Source organism: Schistocerca gregaria, chromosome 3 (genome assembly GCF_023897955.1).
Source record: "Schistocerca gregaria isolate iqSchGreg1 chromosome 3, iqSchGreg1.2, whole genome shotgun sequence".
Classification (NCBI taxonomy): Eukaryota; Metazoa; Arthropoda; class Insecta; order Orthoptera; family Acrididae; genus Schistocerca; species Schistocerca gregaria.
In genome coordinates, this window is record NC_064922.1 from 600,799,456 (window position 1) to 600,821,275 (window position 21,820).

General features: G+C 41.2%; 1 protein-coding gene across 1 annotated transcript in view; it reads right to left on the bottom strand.

The window, feature by feature from the left end:
- LOC126355491 (octopamine receptor Oamb-like) overlaps window positions 1-21,820 on the bottom strand; it is an 879,391-nt gene that overhangs the window by 556,028 nt on the left and 301,543 nt on the right. The gene's annotated exons all lie outside the window — the stretch shown is intronic.

Here is a 21,820-nt window from a genome sequence, read left to right on the forward strand (position 1 = left end):
GCAAACTAAAGAAAACACTGACAGAGATAAGGGCTTATCAAGAATGTGACATTGTAGAGAGATGGTTGGGTAATTGGAGGGTCTCAGTTTCGTGAAGTGGTAGACGGTGGCGGAAATAAAGCTCAATTTGTGACTAAGTGAAGATCAGAACCTCGAAAATACATTGAGACTACCAATTTATGCAAGACAGCTAGTACCGACAATGTCCGTACCTGAAACAGTATTCTTTGTTCGAGATTTTATGTTAATTTACATTATTTTATTGTCAACAGGGTAATGTGCAGGTACGTGAGAATACTTTCTTTCCAAATCGCCCTTTCTTTCAATTTTTGACATCGCGAACTGAAGGTACAACATTTCTGCAACTTCTTAGGGTTCAGCGCACTCGGGAATTTTCTGATGCAATGCTAACAGTGAACCATATTTGAGATTTTGTGATAAAAGGGTACAGTTTCTACTTCATGCAACGTCAATTAAATGTTCTAATTTTATTCAACCGACGCTGGAATTATACATGGGTGTGGAGGCAGGGAAAAGAGGGAGGCATTAAATGAGTGAGAATGCAAAGGAAAGAAGACCTACTCTCCAAGTCGCCCCGGTGGGTACGTCATCGACAGAGATCACGTCTAACGCCGCTGTTAACACATCGAAAGGAACTGTGTGCTCAGTGTGCAGAAAATACAAGTAGATGACAGTCGAGTGTTGATTTGTCGGCCACATTACGCGGTCGTGAGCGGGCCTTGAAGCGTTGTGGGTAGTAACACAGTGGATGACAAGGTATCAACTGAAGGTGGCAGAAAGCTGGACTAATCCCCCTGTAAGCTTTGCTGACTGCTTATCTGCACAGTTATGAGTTTGAAACGTTATACGCTGTGCCACGTAGCAGCTGATGTACAGGGAAACCACATATTACGGAGTTCGTGACGAGGATCAAACCTGAATTTCTCGAAGGAGATGCAACGCACCTTTTTGTCCGTAAATAGTAACGTGTTTATGGTACTAGAGATAGAAATACAGCACCAACGTTTGGCTAGTAAACATAGGTGAGGCAACCTAGCACCTTGCTGCTCCCCTCCTTACACACCCAACAAGCACTTCAGGACGTTCATGCTATAGTGCGGGGGTCACATCATCTAATTCGGTCATAAATTGTAGCAGTACAAGAGCTATCCTTCGCTTAAAAAAAAATTCATTGCTTTTCGCTGATTGTTAGCCTCCGTTTTTCTTCTATTTCGTGACATTGACATTAGACAATAACTCCTAAAATGATATGCCAATAGGGAAGGAAATGGTTCAGACAAATAGTTACAGAATCGTCTGTTCTTGTTGTTTTTTCCAAATATGGTACGCCTCAAAGGAGCAGCTTGCAGGCATCTACTTCATTTGCTAAAGGTCTGCCAAAGACGAGTAACAAAAGCACACAATTTGATGAAAAGTGTTTGGACATTGTTATTTAATCAATAATTAACTACTTAGATGCAACGAGAGGCGGACCAGCAAGTACAGGGTGTCAGGGTCAGGGGTGTACACAAACAAATGCTTATAACGAAAGAACTCTAAATTTTATGTTTTTGTTCAAATACGCAGTCGATGGAGTTACTCTCCAAGGTGTGATGCCATTTTATGAACAGTGCTGAGTTGTACAGCGTATGTGCGCGCATGTTTACAAATATTTACTGTGGAGCACGCAGACGTTCTCCTGAAGTTCTGACAATCATTACGTAGGCGCCACGACGAAAGGTGCAGAGAGGCTATGGCTAACAGAGTTAAACCATGTAAGACGTGTTCAGTGGCATGCCAGAATGGATTAGAATGTGTATCCTCCCATACGTAAATCAGTTTACCGGATGAACAGAACTCTTCGAGGAATGCTGTAAAACATCCTAAAACGCACTTGGATGAAGATACTGTGAAACGTGTGAGCGAAGCATTCACTAGAAGCCCACGGGGATTTACTCCATTTCCCCATGAGTCGTTTTCTGAGGGTTGGATTGGGAGGGGTGACCCATTGCCTGGCCCCCTCGGTCTCGCGATCTGATTTCAGTGCATAAGTGTTTTTCAAAGACTTGGTTTAAAAAACGAGTGCTGGAGACCAGGTAGATTTGAGGCAATCGATCTACACCGCAGTGGAGGCCGTAACAGCTGTCAAACTTATGAACGTATGGCTGGAAGTAAAGTACCGTTTAGATATCTGTCAAGTTACGAACGGTGCCCGCAGTGAAAAGACCGGCATAATTAAAAATGCTGGAGCTCCTGTGTACAGTGTTGAGAAAATAAATTTATAAACGTTAATAGGTATTGAAACATAAACAAATGTTTTTGTATATCTCTAGTCTGGACACGTTGTGTATAAAAGAGTGCAAGGAATATTGTGTTGTCAGTAGAGAAGCAGCAACAGGAAAGGGTCTGTTACAAGAGCTCAGTAAATTCGAATGTGGCCATGTAATTATTAGGCATCTGAGTACTAAATCTATCAGCAACATTTCAATACTTCTGAATCTATTGAAGTCGACTTTTGATGACGTGATTGTGAAGTGGCAACGTGAAGGTACAATCTCAGCTAAAACCAGACCGGACGACCGTAGCTAGTCTACTGAGAGAGAGGGTTTCAGAGTGCCTCCAGAAGTCCATCTAGCACAGTGACTACCCTCAGTGAGTTAAAAAGAAAGGGGTACGATGGTCGAGCTGTTACTCGTAAGGCACATATTTCTGTGGTCAAAGTTAAGGACACTTGAGCTTGTCTAAGGTGTGGCGCCTCTGCACAATGGATGATAGCAAGCGAGTGATATGGAGCGATGAATGACACCCTCCGACAATCTGGTGGAAGGGGACTTATGTTTAGAGCAAACACTGAAGTACAGATAAGATTTGTATTTCGGTATGCAGAAAGATGCGAACACATTTTCAGCTTCATACAGAAGAGAAACCGTTCGGAGACGGCTATTGTCTATATCAGGATGAGAATTCATGCTATGGTAAAGCAGCATCTGTGAGGTAATGATTCGCGGGAAATGACATTCCTGAAATGGACTGGCTTGCCCGAAGTTCTTACCTGAATGTCGACTTAGTTCCAGAATCTAGCGTCAGACATCACTGCCTTCAATGGCTAACTAATTAAGGAGTCCATCGAAATAAATTTGTCCGAAAACCTAATAAACAGGGACGGAGGTCTCAATTTTAACAGAGCTTCGGTTCCTGCACCCGGTTTATTAACATCTCGCCGGCCACCACATCAATCAGAACAGGAGAACTTGCTGAGAGATTCTGCATGTAACGGAATATTGTTGTGAGCTCTGAAAAACAGGAGAACATCAAAGCACGTAGGGAGGGTTGGGAATCGAACTCAGTTATAATAGCGGCGAGCGAGCAGTCTAGTTGGAATCCAGGCACCGACGACACATAACAGCAAAACCTGAATGAGGTGGATATGTAGATCGTCGAAATATTGTGCTTAAATGGGAACAATATCCCGCCAGAACATCTGCAGGCACACGATTAACTTATCATGTTATGTGAGTATTATGGGACGTCACATTAATATAACGTGAATGGGACGAAACCATGAACTATTTTACTTATACGAGTAACATCTCAGGACAAAACTTGTTGCTTTTTGTAAAATGTGAGTGGACTTATATATCTCCCGGAACAAAGCCACCAATTTAAATGATCGTCTAGTGCTACAAGGACTGTAACTGAGGGGCTAAAATGGATTTCATCATTATTAAGAATTATCAGCGATCGGGTTTCACGTACATATAACTTGATGAGTAACTGATCGCAAAGAGAATTGCTTGCGATATAATAGAATTCGGTTTGAATTTATGGAATAATCTATTCTTTTGACGGTGGGGGCTGTGCTGTTTTATCGAGTTGCACAAGTGTCATAAAAAGGAAGATTGGGCTTAAAGTCCCTTCGACATCAAGGTCAGTCGAGACGGCCACAAGAGCTACATCTCTAAAACCCTCTCCGAAGGCTCTCCCCAGTGCCACTGAATAAGAATATAGTTGCATTAACAAAACAAAGTCATTGTCATAATTCAGTATCTGTGAACTTTCAAACTTATCTCTGTTCATCGAAAATTTGTAACAATGTCCCCTATAATTTGCAAAAACCGCACCTCTCTACTTTTTGAAAAATGAAGAAACGGCAGGACAGTTACATAAAATGGGCTTGTGCAGTTGAAAATTTGGAAATTTGTGATAAGTTCCTATGGGACCAAACTGCTGAGGTCATCGGTCCCTAGGCTTACACACTCTTTAATCTCGCTTAGACTGACTTCCTCCCCCCATGAACTATGGACCTTGCCGTGGGTGGGGAGGCTTCCGTGTCGCAGCGATACAGATAGCCGTACCGTAGGTGCAACCACAACGGAGGGGTATCTTTGGGGGGCCAGACAAACGTGTGGTTCCTGAAGAGGGGCAGCAGCCTTTTCACTAGTTGTGACTGACTGATCTGGCCTTGTAACAATAAACAAAACTGCCTTGCTGTGCTAGTACTGCGGACGGCTAAAAGCAAGGGAAAACTACGGCCGTAATTTTTCCCGAGGACATGCAGCTTTACTGTATGATTAAATGATGATGGCGTCCTCTTGCGTAAAATATTCCGGAGGTAAAATAGTTCCCCATTCAGATCTCCGGGCAAGGACTGCTCAAGAGGATGTCGTTATCAGAAGAAAGAAAACTGGCGTTCTACGGATCGGAGCGTGGAATGTCAGATCCATTAATCGGGCAGGTAGGTAAGAAAATTTTAAAAGGGAAATGGATAGGTTAAAGTTAGATATAGTGGTAATTAGTGAAGTACGGTGGCAGGAGGAACAAGACTTCTGGTCAGGTGAATACAGGGTTATAAATACAAAATCAAATAGGGTAATGAAGGAGTAGGTTTCATAATGAATAAAAAAATAGGAATGCGGGTAAGCTACTACAAACACCATAGTGAACATATTAATGTGGCCAAGATAGACACGAAGCCCATGCCTACTACAGTAGTACAAGTGTATATGCCAACTAGTTCTGCAGATGACGAAGAAATTGAAGAAATTGAAGAAATGTATGATGAAATAAAAGAAATTATTCAGATAGTGAAGGGTGAAGAAAATTTAATAGTCACGGGTGACTGGAATTCGGTAGTAGGAAAACGGAGAGAAGGAAACGTAGTAGGTGAATATGGATTGGGGCTAAGAAATAAAAGAGGAAGCCGCCTGCTAGAATTTTGCACAGAACACAACTTAATCATAGCTAACACTTGGTTTAAGAATCATGAAAGAAGATTGTATACTTGGAAGAACCCGGGAGATACTTAAAGGTATCAGATAGTTTATATAATGGTAAGACAGAGATTTAGGAACCAGGTTTTAAATTGTAAGACATTTCCAGGGGCAGATGTGGATCACGATCTATTGGTTATGAACTGTATATTAAAACTGAAGAAACTGCAAGAAGGTGGGAATTTAAGGAGATGGGACTTGGATAAACTGACTAAACCAGAGGTTGTACAGAGTTTCAGGGAGAGCATAAGGGAACAATTGACAGGAACGGGGGAAAGAAATACAGTAGAAGAAGAATGGGTAGCTTTGAGGGATGAAGTAGTGAAGGCAGCAGAGGATCAAGTAGGTAAAAAGACGAGGACTAGTAGAAATCCTTGGGTAACAGAAGAAATATTGAATTTAACTGATGAAAGGTGAAAATATAGACATGCAGTAAATGAAGCAGGCAAAAAAAGAATACAAACGTCTCAAAAATGAGATCGACAGGAAGTGCAAAATGGCCAACCAGGGGTGGCTAGAGAGTAAATGTAAGGATGTAGAGGGTTATCTCACTAGGGGTAAGATAGATACTGCCTACAGGAAAATTAAGGAGACCTTTGGCGACAAGAGAAACACTTGCATAAATATCAAGAGCTCAGATGGAAACCCAGTTCCAAGCAAAGAAGGGAAAGCAGAAACGTGGAAGGCGTATATAGAGGGTCTATACAAGGGCGATGTACTTGAGGACAATATTATGGAAATGGAAGAGGATGTAGATGAAGATGAAATGGGAGATACGATACTACGTGAAGAGTTTGACAGAGCACTGACAGCCCTGAGTCTAAACAAGGCCCCCGGAGTAGACAACATTCCATTGGAACTACTGACAGCCAAGGGGAGAGCCAGTACTGACAAAACTATACCAAAGGTGAGCAAGATCTTTGAAACAAGCGAAATACCCTCAGACTTCAAGAAGAATATAATAATTCCAATGCTAAAGAAAGCAGGTGTTGACAGATGTGAAAATTACCGAACAATCAGTTTACTAAGCGACAGCTGCAAATTACTAACACGAATTCTTTTGAGACGAATGGAAAAACTAGTAGAAGCCGAATTCGGGGAAGATCAGTTTGGATTCCGTTAATACTGGCACACGTGAGGCAATTCTGACCCAACGACGTAACTTAGAAGAAAGATTAAGGAAAGGCAAATCTACGTTTCTAGAATTTGTAGACATACAGAAAGCTTTTGACAATGTTGACTGGAATACTCTCTTTCAAATTGTAAAGGTGGCAGGGGTAAAGTACAGGGAGGGAAAGGCTATTTGCAATTTGTACAGAACCCAGATGGCAGTTATAAGAGTCGAGGGACATGAAAGGGAAGCAGTGGTTGGGAAGGGAGTAAGACAGGGTTGTAGACTCTCCTCGATGTTATTCAATCTGTATATTGAGCAAGCAGTAAAGGAAACAAAAGAAAAATTCGGAGTAGGTATTAAAATCCATGGAGAAGAAATAAAAATTTTGAAGTTCGCCGATGACATTGTAATTCTGTCAGAGACAGCAAAGGACTTGGAAGAGCAGTTGAAGGGAACGGATGGTGTCTTGAAGGGAGGATATAAGATGAACATCAACAAAAGCAAATCGAGGGTAATGGAATGTAGTCGAACTAAGTCGGGTGATGTTGAGGGTATTAGATTAGGAAATGAGACACTTAAAGTAGTAAAGGAGTTTTGCTATTTGGGGAGCAAAATAACAGATGATGGTCGAAGTAGAGAGGATATGAAATGTAGACTGGCAATGGGAAGAAAAGCGTTTCTGAGGAAGAGAAATTTGTTAACATCAAGTATTGATTTAAGTATTAGGAAGTCGTTTCCTAAAGTATTTTATGGAGTGGAAGTGAAACATGGACGATAAATAGTTTGGACAAGAAGAGAATAGAAGCTTTCGAAATGTTGTGATACAGAAGAATGCTGAAGATTAGATGGGTAGATCACATAACTAATGAGGAACTATTGAATCGGATTGGGGAGGAGAGAAGTTTGTGGCACAACTTGACCAGAAGAAGGGATCGGTTGGTAAAACATGTTCTGAGGTATCAAGGGATCACCAATTTAGTATTTGAGGGCAGCGCGGAGGGTAAAAATCGTAGAGGGAGATCAAGAGATGAATGCACTAAGCAGATTCAGAAGGATGTAAGTTGCAGTATGTACTGGGAGATGAAGAAGCTTGCACAGGATAGAGTAGCATGGAGAGCTGTATCAAACAAGTCTCAGGACTGAAGACCACAACAACAAACAACATAGACTAACTTGCGCTCATGAGACCGCACTCACCCATACCCGAAGGAGGATTCAAACCTTCGACGGGAGGAGCTGCGGGAACCGTGCCAAGGCGCCCATGACCGAGTGGCTACATCGCGCGGCCCTGTGCCATTGCGGCTGCCCCATAACCGCTATACATTTACTTGTTGTGTATATTTGCGCGTGGCCTGTCTTAGCTGACTCGCGCTGTTTGTCTTGCCACATACTCTGTAAACATATGGCGAGTAAAGTCAAAATGGAATGGCTTATGAAGAGTCTTAGGCATTCATTTGTCCTTCATATAATGCTTGAGCAAAAATTCGGAAACATCCCGAGAAATGCTTGCTTCGGCATAAATCCAGATGCTAGCCTAGCCTGAATGTCATACTGTAGCATCTGGGAACGAACGGCACCTGTGCAAGGCCCACAATACGTTGAAAGAGTTAGTCGTGGTCAGAAATGTGTTGTGTGAAGTTGTCAGTGCATTATGACGGAGCTCAGTGCTTTCGAAGGTGGAAAAGTTTTGGTATTCGTGTGGTGGCTACTTCTGCTACCGAGGTAGCCGAAATACTTGTTGTTTGAATAAGAACAGTGCCAAAGATTTATAAAGCATACAGAGAAAGTCGAAAACATCATCCGCTTAGTCACAAAGCGGACGAAATCGTTTGCTGCGTAATAGTGGCGGACGGTCCTTGAAGACCATTGTGACGAAAAATAAAAGGACGACAGCAGCAAAAATCGTTGCAGAACTGAATGTAGCACTTGCTAATCCTGTCACCATCAACGAAGCACGAAGTGTGTCCAATACGCAGGCAACTGCAGGGCGAAATGAAATCCCAAAGCCGCTTATCAGTGATGTAAGTACTCATAACAGGAAAACCTGGTGTCGAAGTCATAACACCTTGACTGTGGAGAAATGGGAAATTGTCATTTGGTCAGATGTGTAATGTTTCCAACTTTTGTCCGAGTATATGTGCCCACAGCGAAAAACGGCGGTGGTTCGGTGATGATTTGGACAGTCATGTCATCGTTTTCCACGGACCCCATGATTACTCCGCAAGGACGAGTTACTGCCAAGGATTCTGTGACCATTCTGGCAGATCAGGTCCATCTCAAGGTTAATTTTGGTTTCCTAGTGGTGAGTATGTATTCCAAGATGACAGAACACCTGTTCACACAGCTCACATCTTCCAGGACTCGTTTAGTGAGCACGTGTATGAATTCTCAAATCTCCTCCCCCGTCTAACGCAGTCATCAGATATCAATAATATAGAGCCTTTGTGGTCTACTTTAGGAAGACGGGCGTGTTGTCGCTATCCACCTCCATACATTTCCCTGAAATTGCTACTATTCTGCCGGAATAATGGTACAAGATTTCCTCGAAAACCATTAATGGCCTCTATTTTTTAATTCCAGGCGATTGGAAGCTGTCTTGAAATCCGACGGGTCTCCTACACCGTGTTAGGCATGTTGATGTGTTGTACTTTTGGTCTTTCCATATTTTCGACGTACCGCTGTGTGTCTGTAGGTCGTGGTACACATGAAGATGACAACGAGGATAGTAACGGAAAGATGTGGTTGGCATGTTCTATGTTGCTAAACTGAATATTTATGCATAATCGCGCTTAACGATGTGATTATGTAATTCGTTTGACTAATGAATGAGTTTTAATGACACTTCGGTAGGTAGTTTAGTAACACCTAACATTACCGCTGGATATATTTCGTAAACCACATCAAATACTGCGAATCGATTCCACAGACCGAACGTGAGGAGAGGGGCTAGTGTAATTGGTTAATACAAACCATAAAAAATTGCACTAAAGTATGTTTTTTAACACAAACTTACATCTTTTTAAATGGAACCCCGTTAGTTTTGCTAGCACATCTGAACATATCAACAAATACGTAATCAGTGCCGTTTGTTGCATTGTAAAATGTTAATTACATCCGGAGATATTGTAACCTAAAGTTGACGCTTGAGTACCAATCCTCCGCTGTTCGATCGTGTGTATCGGAGAGCACCGAATTACGTAGGGATCCAAAGGAAACGGTGATGGACCTTAGGTACAGAAGAGACTGGATCAGCACACTACGTCCACATGCTAACACCTTTTTATTGGTCTTTTTCACTGACGCACATGTACATTACCATGAGGGGTGAGGTACACGTACACACGTGGTTTCCGTTTTCAATTACGGAGTGGAATAAAGTGTGTCCCGACATGTCAGGCCAATAGATGTTCAATGTGGTGGCCATCATTTGCTGCACACAATTGCAATCTCTGGCGTAATGAATGTCGTACACGCCGCAGTACATCTGGTGTAATGTCGCCGCAGGCTGCCACAATACGTTGTTTCATATCATCTGGGGTTGTAGGCACATTACGGTACACATTCTCCTTGATCGTAGCCCACAGAAAGAAGTCCAGAGGTGTAAGATCAGGTGAACGGGCTGGCTAATGTATGCGTCCTTCACGTCCTATGAAACGCCCGTCGAACATCCTGTCAAGGGTCAGCCTAGTGTTAATTGTGGAATGTGCAGGTGCCCCATCATGCTGATACCACATACGTCGACGCGTTTCCAGTGGGACATTTTCGAGCAACGATGGCAGATCATTCTGTAGAAACGCGATGTATGTTGCAGCTGTTTGGGCCCCTGCAATGAAGTTCGGACCAATGAGATGGTCGCCAATGATTCCGCACCATACATTTAAGTCCACGGTCGCTGTCACTCTACCTGTCTGAGCCAGCGACGATTGTCCACGGACCAGTAGTGCATGTTACGTAGATTCACTGTCCCGTGGTTTGTGAAACCCGCTTCATCGGTAAACCGGTATAACTGCAACGTATTCTCTGTTAATGCCCATTGACAGAATTGCACTGGATAATTAAAGTCATCACCATGTAATTGCTGACGTAGCGACACATGAAATGGGTGAAAGCGGTGACGATGCAGTATGCGCATGACACTACTTCGACTCAGTCCACCGGCTCTCGCAATGTCCCGCGTACTCATGTGGATTCATGGGAACAGCAGCTAACACACCAACTGCTCCCGCTTTTCCTGTGACGGGCGTGTTACGCACCCGTTTGCGTGCTACGACCATACCTGTTGCATACAGTTGGCGGTAGATGTTTTGCAACGTGCGGCACGTTCGATGCTCTCTGTCCGGGTACCGTTCTGCAGACACCCTGCAGGCTTCAGCTGCATTTCGTCGACAGTCGCCATTGATGAGGATCATCTCCGCTTTTTCAGAGTTAGAATACACCATGGTCACAGTTCCTACAACACTACACTATCACAGCCGTCTGGTAACACGGTGTACTACAGTTGGTCTGCGTGCGGAGACGAATGCAGAATAACAATAGCAGCAAGCGCTACATGCGGACACTGCGACGGCTAGACCAAACCACAACAGTGCACTACAGCCACACTCGTAAACACGGTCGTCATCGCAAACATGTCCCTGTAGATGCTGCTCGCCGACCGTGGCCCGTGTTTGTTACAACACGCAACTGAACGTCGGAGGTTTCAAGCGTCAACTTTAGCTTACAATATCTCCGGATGTAATTAACATTTTACAATGCAACAAATGGCACTGATTACGTATTTGTTTATATGTTCCGATGTGCTAACAAAACTAACGTGGTTCCATTTAAAAAAACGTAGGTTTGTGTTAAAAAACATACTTCCGTGCATTTTTTATGGTTTGTATTAAACAATTACACTAGCCCCTCTCCTCACGTTCGGTCTGTGGACTCGGTTCGTCAGTATTTGATGTGGTTTACGAAATATATACAGCGGTAACGTTAGGTGACTCACCATGTATAAGTTTTGACTGAAATCTCTTATTACTTCAAGAACCAGCAACAACTATCCCTTTTTTCTGTATGAGATATATAAGGATTTAACTGAAATTAGCTGCATGGTCGAAAGAGGCTAAGTTTCGTTGTACGATATACGTCATGTGTCACCAGTTGCTTTGGCCTTGCTATATAGAGTATTTGTCACTGATTCTTTCTCATTTGTCTATTTTTCGTCTTTAAAAAGCGTTGCCCATTCACATTTACAGAAGGAAACTTCTCATTCCATTTATTAATCCTACCGCGTTTTTCCTGGTTAGAAAGTAGCAGTGACTTTCGCTTTAGAAAGAACCATTCCATGTATGCCAAAAAGATTTATCTCCAACAGAACTGTGGGTAGCGGTAAGAAATTAAGAAAATTCTTTAATTATTCTTACGCTAAGTGTCGCCAATGATGAAAGTTCGTAAGTACAGCACCAACTAGTTAAAACAATTGTTCTTCAACTTTTCAGTCACTAAAATCTATGTTGGTGCTAAGACATCCGGTATGATTTAAATCCAACCCAGAAATACGCTCTTATGCAGTTTGAGTGATGGTATATTAATTCTTTGTTTTGCTTCACTCAGAATGTCATCCGTATTGTGAAGGTGGTTATTCTTTGTCCCTCTGAAGGATATAAAAAAAGAGCAAAATAAAAAATCCTCTGAATTCATGTTGGCAGAAAAGAGAGAGAGAGATAGAGAGAGATGGATAGAGAGAGAGATGGATAGAGTGAGAGAGAGAGAGAGAGAGAGAGAGAGAGAGAGAGAGAGAGAACTCCCACTGAAGGTCACTACAGCTTTTCTTGTGAACCGTAGCCACAGATCCTAGCTAACAGCAAGGTTCAGACTTTGAGGTGCTGTTCAAATGGAAGAAGTTGTGACCAGCAATATGTAAATGAGGCATGGAGATGGCTAAGCAATAGGTCTTCCACACGAAAAAGCATAAAAGGTGTCGTAAACTTATGAATCATAGTATAACCACGATCATGAACACGGACGCTGTGTTCACACATAAGAAGTCAGTGCTTTGTGATGTCAAAGGCACCATTATCGATAAGATAAAGTATAAAACAAAGTCATTCCCTTTTTCAGCTCACTTTCACCGTTGTCACCCGACAGCCAAAGGTTACGTTTATATGTGGAAATGAATCTGATATGCAGGACTCCAAAAGCAAGACATCTAGTTTTGTCACTTCCTAATCGTGGTTTTTTTTTTAGTAAAAGAGGAGTTCCCGCCATCTCTGAAATTCCGTCTCCAGTTCTCTTCCCTATTTTCTGATAAACTGAAAGCCATGACATCCATTTCACACAGCACACAAATCTAAGAGGAATAATTACCTAAAAAAGGCAGCAGACTGTTTTCCAGCGAGACACATATTTCACAGGCAGGCTGTCGGTAGCGCTGTGGCACTCAGGCTCGATGGACACAAGTGGTTTACTATCAAGAGTGGGCAGTGTTATTTAATCGCTCGTTTTCGACAGTACATGTAAAACAATAGAGTCACGCACACTACAGCACTGACACTGAACTGTACTCGCCAAACATTGCTTCTTCGCCACGACTCCGCCTTTCGCTGCGAAGCAGTTGTCGTTGTGGGAGAACAGTGCAGCACATAGTTACTCGTAACCCTAGCAAGGGCTGTCAGCAGCCTTCTTCGGATGTAGCCGGTATCAATGTACAATTTGCAAAAAAGTACCATGAAAGGAATTAGAGGAAAGCCGTATGATTTTAAGTCTTGAATTTTGCTGCGGCGTTGGATGAGGGAGCACAATACAATGCATAGGTCACTGTTTAACTATTTACGTTTGTGTTCTTGTGCAGGGGCTTATGTTCGAAAGAGGCCTTTCAAAGCTTGAAATAGCACTGTCATCAAATGCGTTTCTGGCTGGCGAGAGCCCTTTCATCCGACTGTACAAGTCTTCATTCAATAATAGCAGTTTAAAAAGTGTTCTCCAAGCTGTCTGGTGTACAAGTAAACCCTCTAGGCAAATCAGACTGAGTAAAGATTACAAAGTATGTTCTACAAAACTGTTGAGGTTCTCGTGGCCATTTGTTGACAAATTGCTTGTTTGCTTCTGTCCCAAGGTCTTCAACCGAAGAACCCGAGAGAGAAGCCTAAAGACAATTTGTGTACTATTTTATGTCTGCTTATAATTTTTATTGTTTACCTTTATGCTACAAGGAAACTGTTAATACAGACTCAAACGAAGATAAAATAGATATTATACGTGTTATATTAAAGCTGAAGAACATATTTTTCTCAGCGTAGCACGTCGTTCTCCACAATACCACCAACTACAGAAATTGCTGAATTGTGATTGGTCCTTGCAAATGATGTCGTTTAGCAAGTCTTCAGAAGAAGAAGCAATATTTTGAACGGACTTAAACTACGAGGTTGGAACTTTAATATTGACCACTATTTATTTACAGCTCTCACCAAATAGATACGTGTTTGAAAGTTCTACTGACCTGAAAAGTAGACACCAGCATTGTGTATAACCCGTTGCGAGCGATGGAGAAGCCATAGGATACTCTGACAGTGCCAGTTGTGTTGACAGTTCGAGCGGCGCCTTCTATTGCCCGATGAATTTGTAGCAGTTCTGAAGCGAATTCAGTGAAGTGTTTCCTTCAGTTTAGAAATCTAGTTGAACTTACGAGGGCTTAAGTCAGGGAAGTGTAATAGGTGGTATAGCACCTAGCAGCCACAACAGTCAAACAAATCAGTAACATCGCAGTTGTTTCAAAGAAAATACCTTTTGCATGCTTCACATCGAAATTTTTATTTTTATTTATGCATCCCAGACACGTTTCGCCTTTTTTACAAGGCATCTTAAGTGGGTGTCCTGAAATATTACATGATTTGTCCTTTTTACACATAGGTTATGGTTTCACATCTAGGTTATACGTTTAAAAAAAGTTCCTTTACAGTTTTACGAAATGGAAACGTACTTACAGGTAACTTCTAATTCACTGCATCTAGGCAAACTGCTTTTTCTCATCTGGCAACCAGATGGGCATCTTACAGTTCACTTTCAGTTCACTGTTTTCGTTACACATCACTGTAACTGCCATCTGTTTAATACGGAGATTCATTTGTTTTTCTAAGTGTTACCAACTGTTTTGTGAATATGTGTGTGTGTGTGTGTGTGTGTTTATTGTTTATGTTTCTTTGTTGTGTTCTTTGTCTCATGAGCTGTGTTATCTTTTTCTTATGTCTTTCTTCAATTTCTTTTAAGACAGTGTCTGTGTAACTTTCAAATCAGTAACAGCTTGCAATGTACGTGCTTGAGCATTGTCCTGCAAAATGATGGTCAGGTCCTGCAGAAAGTGTCATCACTTCTGTCTCTAAGCTGGTCGTAGGTTGTATTCCAAAAATGAACAGCATTGAGACAAAGTCACGACACCCTCTGCAGGACCTGACCATAATTTTGCAGGACAATGCTCAAGCTCGTACAGTGCAAGCTGTTACTGATTTGTCTGACTGATGGGGCTGCTAAGTGCAACAATCATACCGAATACTCCCTCACATTACCCAAAAATTTCAGTTGCAGACAGATAAGAAATAGACCTACTCAGTTCAGTTACAGCTTAAAATTATTTTGGGTTTAACAGTAATACATACTCTCAATTAGCTGGAGTGGTATTAACTTGCAGTCTGGCAACTTAGCAAATACTTCCTTGAATACATTAGAACAAAAATATTTTGCTCCCACAAATTCCCTAACTAAGAAAATTATCTACTGTTTAGGTAAGTTGATTACAAGCGTTCCCTTCCACATAGCGTGGAACTTGACATTCTGCATATCCATCAAGCACCTAAATAAACTACATGCAAAAATGTACTTCACCGTGGAAACAGAATCGAACAAATCAATTTCCTCGATCTCACAGTTACTAACAACAATAATTCACACACTTTGAAAATTTACAGGAAACACACGATAACTGACAGGATCATACTTGCTAATTCATGCCACCCAAATGCACAGAAGCACGCATACTTCTAAACCATGATAAACAAAATACTAACTCTACCACTATACCAAGCCACCTTACGAAAAGAACTTGATATTTTACGATATATAGCACAATAAAACGGTTCCAACCCAGACATAGTAATGCATATATACAGAAGAAAATATACCTGGAGCAGGAAAACTCACAAGAACACAAAATTATTCAGAGAAACGTCAAAAAAGTTTAAACCAACACTTATACCTGTAACATATTTAGGCACAATATCAAAAAATTCGATTCACTAGTGAAGAGCGTAGGTATCTAGTTAGCATATACAACTAACAATGATATCCCTGATAAACTTCAATCAGGAAAAACAAAATGAACATACGTAGGTGGTTACGAAGAATATTCGCCTGTCGAGGCCGCGGTCTTCAAATGGTTGACATCGACCGTGTGATTCTACATCGAGCACGCGATTGTGGTGGTGGGAGTTATACACAGAGCTTACAGTGGCCACTAAAGCAACGTCAGAAGAAGATTGTTGACTAAAATACTTGTAATTACAAAGGAAATGAGTTACCTCACTCATCATCGGCATAGTCATCATCAAAAAGTCTATTTCACGCATATGCTAAAGGAAGCACTCCGTTCTTGCCGTAACCAGGGTAGACCCTGCCCATGTCACGTAATAATATGGGAAGAGTGTCACAAGCTTTTAACTTCCCCTTGGAACAGCAAGTTATGGAAATACAAGTATTGAAAGGAGTAGAGTTGGTCTCTTTCTCCTGGACGCCCTTCTGTTTTAATAAGAGATGTCACTGATTACCACAGCCGCTTGATGTCTGCGTGTGCACACTGAGATCATCGGAAGATACGAACTGTACAAAATGGTTCACGAACTCTTAGTTCAATTCATCCACTTTTAATCCCTTGTCGGACTGAAAACTGTCTGCAACAACTTTGATTCCTGGCAGTATAAAGAGCTTTATCAAACCGATTTAAGTTACGTTGTCTCTGGAGAACACTCTTGCCACAAAGCACTTCTGAGACTCTCGCTCTACGCCGCCGAAAACCCAAATGTGTTCGATTTCATTCGTTGAAGGGCGTCCTCTCCGGTTTTTCCTTCTTCCTACGTGCGACTCATCACTTCAATAACTTTATTTCGTCCACCGATCGGCACACTATCGTTCGTCACTATTAGATAACAGACTTCTCTACAAAACCCGAAACAGTCACACGCGGTATAGGTAAATAAGCCAGTTTCTGTCGCTGTTGCTTGCAGGGCGTACTCCTCAATCCAGAAAGATGCAAAAAAGTTGCTGGACTCGATCGATAATTTTGAACAGTCAAAGCACGTATTCTTCTCAATAATCGTTCTTCTACCACAGTTTCCAAGATGAAATTGTAAAGGTATTTCACTATTAGAACTCGTCTTACGAACTTTCATGGACTTAAATTAACTCCACCGCATTCTACACAGTCTCTCCTTTCGTTATCCGATATTAGTCCATACTTCCGACAAAAATTCAAACAATGCTTTACATTAAATAAGCATTGAATGAAATTCTTCCACGGCGGGCAATCGTCTAGGACAACAGACATTCCAACTCAGTACGACGTGAATCGTATAGGTTTCCGTGACACACAAATAATATATCATAACTCCCTGCACAGCAGTCGCGAGGTCGATTTGAAATCGCACCATCGATATCTGTCGTTTGGGGTCGCAGCTTCGATAACCAAACATTCTTTGAAATAACCGATGTTGAGAGCACTCGAGAATTAGCGAAATAATCCGTCTACATTCTTCAGCCACTTAAAAACCGATAACCACAACGCGGAACGAATGGAGTTTGCAATGAACATTTTAAACATATTCCCTAAATGTTTAATAATGAACGTACCTGAAGAGGGAGAAATCTACATACCCACAATACAACGCCCTGATAACAGTTCAAATAAACATATTTAAAACAAACACTTCAGATAAGTTTTACTGAATTAGTAACCCAAGATAACGTATTGAAACAAACAACCACCCATAGTGTAAATATCTCTGGAGTGAGCATTGCGTTCTGCGCATGTTGTCAACATTAAATCAGGATTGTCACGTGTTTACGGAACTTAGCTGTGCGTTTGTGCTTTCCGCAGCGTTTGAAGTTTATAATATCAACAGTTTTTGTTGTGTTTCACCGTTTCTTGATAGTGTAAAAGCGATGGTGAATTACTGTTGTTGCTACGGATGCAAAGAAATATATGCGACAGGAGGGATAGTAACTTTTCATGGGTACATAGCATGTAGCTCTAATTATAGGTACCATATTATTAAGAGACACTGTATATGTGAAAAATTTCGAGACGCATTATAATTAAGTCTTGATTCTGTAGACCTATTTTTATACGACTTTATGAGTATATAATAGATATTACGGCTCGTACGAAAGCTTACAAACAATCGCTTTCTCTCGTAAATTTGCTAGTGGAACAAGAAAGGGAATGGTTATTTAATTCAGCAAATACTATCCTCCATGCATGTGTCAGTGACTTGTCGATTATGTGTATAGATTACTCTGTCAACTATTTAATAAACTGGGAACAAGTACGTAAAATGCGTTAAATAAATAGTTCAAAGTGTTACCAGTAAGAAAAACTGTGCTCTAGGTCGCTAAAACGAGAAAATAAATACGCCGGAATAGCAGAAAAAAAGGACGAATTAGCAGAGATATAATCGCTAATGTGTGGCAAATTCGGTGTTTTTCGGGCACTTGCAAAACTATTAGCATACTGTCAAGTCGTTTTGCAAGACTATCACTGTAAAAATGTACGTCAGGCTCTTTAATACTATAAAGTGCCGTATCATACAGAAAACTCCCAAGAATCGAGTCCATCTGAACCTTGACACCTGTCGCAAAGAAACAGAATACAATATCACTTGCCCTTAAACGCTACGTAGCTGGTTTATTCTCGGTATCAAATGGATACTGTTAAAATGTCTGCGCAACAAATATAAATAATCCATGATACGTACGAAAAGAATCCGTCTGTACTAGGGATGTAGTGACATTCTAAATATACAGGGTGCTATACGGACAAACACACGACGTCCCGGGAACACGTGACCAGGCCGGCAATGTATGTTGTCAACACAAAATCTGCTCTGCGCATGTGAATGCTCACTCCAGAGATATTTACTCTATGAAACCACCCACAGATCACACATGCAGCCCAGAATGATAACATCAACACACGATAACAACCAAGGAGGGAAGAAAAGGAGTTGTCAATATGAGACAAATTCGAAGCTGGCTTCCGCCATCTTATGTAGCCCAAAACTTTAGGTTCACCGCCTTTGTACCTGCATGGTTCACCGCAGTGATTCTACCCCGTGATGTCACTCGGATGCGCCTGAGCCCAGTTTTGACCGTTGAGCATAACTGTCGACTTTTGCGGTCTTGTACCAGATAGCATCTGATGCTTTGATTGTGTACAGACGCAGATGTTTCATCAAAAATGCCAGCAGGCATCGTTTAAGAGTGAACTAATCGAACGGATCGTAACCGAAAGTTTAAAGAAATTACATTCCATTCGTAAGCGGAGCCGTTGATGCAATACTTTATTTTGTGTACATTAATTATGGTTGCGCTGTTTACTTTTATTCATTCCTGTGTTTTTGATTGTCCTTCCAAACCGCGAACGCTCCGACCTTCGAGACACACTGTATCAACAGTTCCGTACCCCATACCACACTGCTGCCTGACTGCGTTTACTGTTCGTCCAGCATCTGAAGCCCTAAATTCCTCCAGGCGATAATTATTCATTGCTACGTTTCCTCCCTCTTAAAAAAGGAACAGACTGGAACAGCTGGAGACTGGGTAGTTCGTGTGTGAGTTTTGTGCGAGAGCGTTTGGTTCCTTTCTGAGGAAGGCTTTGGTCAAAAAGTAATGTGAACACTCTTTTCATTGTGCTTCCCTGCTGCTCGGCGTGTGACTAGCAGCCTATCCGCTTCACAGAATAGTTATTCCCTCATGAAGTTTGTTGTAAATAATGCACAGTAGTTCAATAGGAACAATGATGTACATAATAAGAATATCAGAAGAAAGAAACGACATTCATTACACCTCATTAAGACTGTCTGCAGCACAAGCAGGAGTTCACAATGCTGTAACCAAAATTTATGATATTTATCCAACCAAAAGTTATGGTCACTTGCCCAGAGATTACAATGCCTGACAGACAGGAAAGTAAAATTTGAAATTGAATTGAAAACGTTTCTGTTTGACAATTCCTCCCAATCCGCAGAAGACGGGCTATTATTGTAATGTGTAAACATCTCTCTGTCTTTATTAAATGTTCAGCAAGAAGGCATATAGGCATATTTACAAAAAAATTATTTCAATATAAAATGCCTCGTTCCATATCATTATCATCTGTCATGCAAACGATACATGGGACATGAAACTAACTAATGGCATATTATGAAGTATGGTATAGACTTATCTACTTTCAAAACCTCAAAATGAAATTCAAAAGTAAACTGAAGCAGATGATCAAAGCAGAGGTACATTCCAATTATGATATGTTTGGTTATTCCTGAAAAACTGACAGAATTACTGGCGAGAAATATTCCTGCAAAATAAGCAAACAGGCTACTGTTGGAAAGGTAGGTCCATTGTTACACATGTTAGGCTATCATTACTTAAACAGATGACTTATGTCTCACACGCTAAAGCAAAATATCCGTTTCACGGAGTCTAAGCGTTTGACACCTTCCCCTTAATAAGGTTCACAGTATTGCACAGTGCTGGAACATGCTTAAAAATCATATCGATTCTCTATCCTGAAACTTGCTATTATTGGTCACATATTGAATGAAGTATCATAGATAAGATTTCACAGTGCGAAGACGTGTGAAGTACAGTGAAACTAATGCACTGACAGCCTAATATAACAATAACTCTATTCTGCTTGGAGGTATAAATACAAGCAGTTCTTTTTCCTTGACATTTCAATAATCGTTCTCTTAGCTGACATGCAGAAGATACGATGGCACCCCTTGCGTCTTCTGTAATTGCACACGCAAAGCAAAGAACAAACTTGAACATTAAAGACAGTGTGCATACGAGTTCAAAGTTGAAAAGGTAACGGGCAAGAAGCAATTCCATTAATCAAACAAGCATCAGTTTCGGACTTCCGATTTATTTTGTTATCGTTACACGTATAGTAAAGGTAGAATCAAATGGATTCCGAAAGCATGCTTCGCACATCACTTCCTTCCCGTCTTGGTTATTCAAAGTAAATCAACAAAAACTAAGTAATGTTAATGACGCCAAATGTGTCGTATTACTGGAGAAAACACGTATTGAAGAACAGAAAAACGCCTGAAATTGCCTTCCTGACACTATTTTATTCATGTAAGCACTGTAACTTTTAGCATGTAAAACAGCTGTTTCGTGCACCTGACAGAAATAATGAAGAAGAGGAAATCGTACACAGTAGTATGTTTATGTTTTGGGCTATTTAAGGTGGCGGCAGACCCTGCTCACTCTGGCTTCAAAACAACATACAGCGTAAGCTTGTTGCGCCTCTCCCTTCTTTTTTTGCCTCCATGGTAGCAACTGTAACCATATAGCATTTGCGCCTACTGTCACAACTGTCAATTTGTCAAATCTGACAAAACAACAAATTACAAAAATTACGAGGAAGAGCGGTTAACAGCGACGACTACGAAACACTTTACAAGATAAGTGTCCTAAATCTACACCACGCTGTAATAGGATGCAGAATGACAGCGACAGACGGTGGTAAGTAAAAAATTTGCTTATCTGAAAATACGATAACTTACATTATAAAAAACAAAACTACTATGTAACTTTCGCAAATGGTCTGAGGACGGCAATCAGCCAAAATGGATCCATCACAACAAAATACTAAACTCTCATAGCGGAAATTTGGATTTCATTCCTTAATGTCTCTAAGAGATCAGCACATTGTACGACAGCATGGTCTATGGCTGTGAGGGAGCGTAAAATCTACAATTATGATTGCTAACGTTTAATTACTCTCCAGAATACATTTACGTTGGGCGGTGATACGTATCGCCTGCAGCGACGGGTACGGTAAATGTAAAACGTGATTATGTTCTTGTTTAATCTACTTTTACCTGAATTTGTTTCGGTCATGTATGGCAAGTTACGTCTTAAGGGAGCATGAGAGAGAGTCTCTCTATGATCAGAGAAAACTTCTACCATGTGATTACATTACCCACATGTGTATGTTATACAGAGTGTAATTCAGTGGTATGTGCAATTTTGTAACTTTTTGTCACTTAATCATTCATTGTGGATTATTCGACATCCATTGCTCAATTAAAACCTCATTTAGACTTTGCCTTGCATTACGGCCATAATCCACGCATTACAGTTGCTCCGACATGTTTTCTAACGCTGTGTACCGAACTTTCCA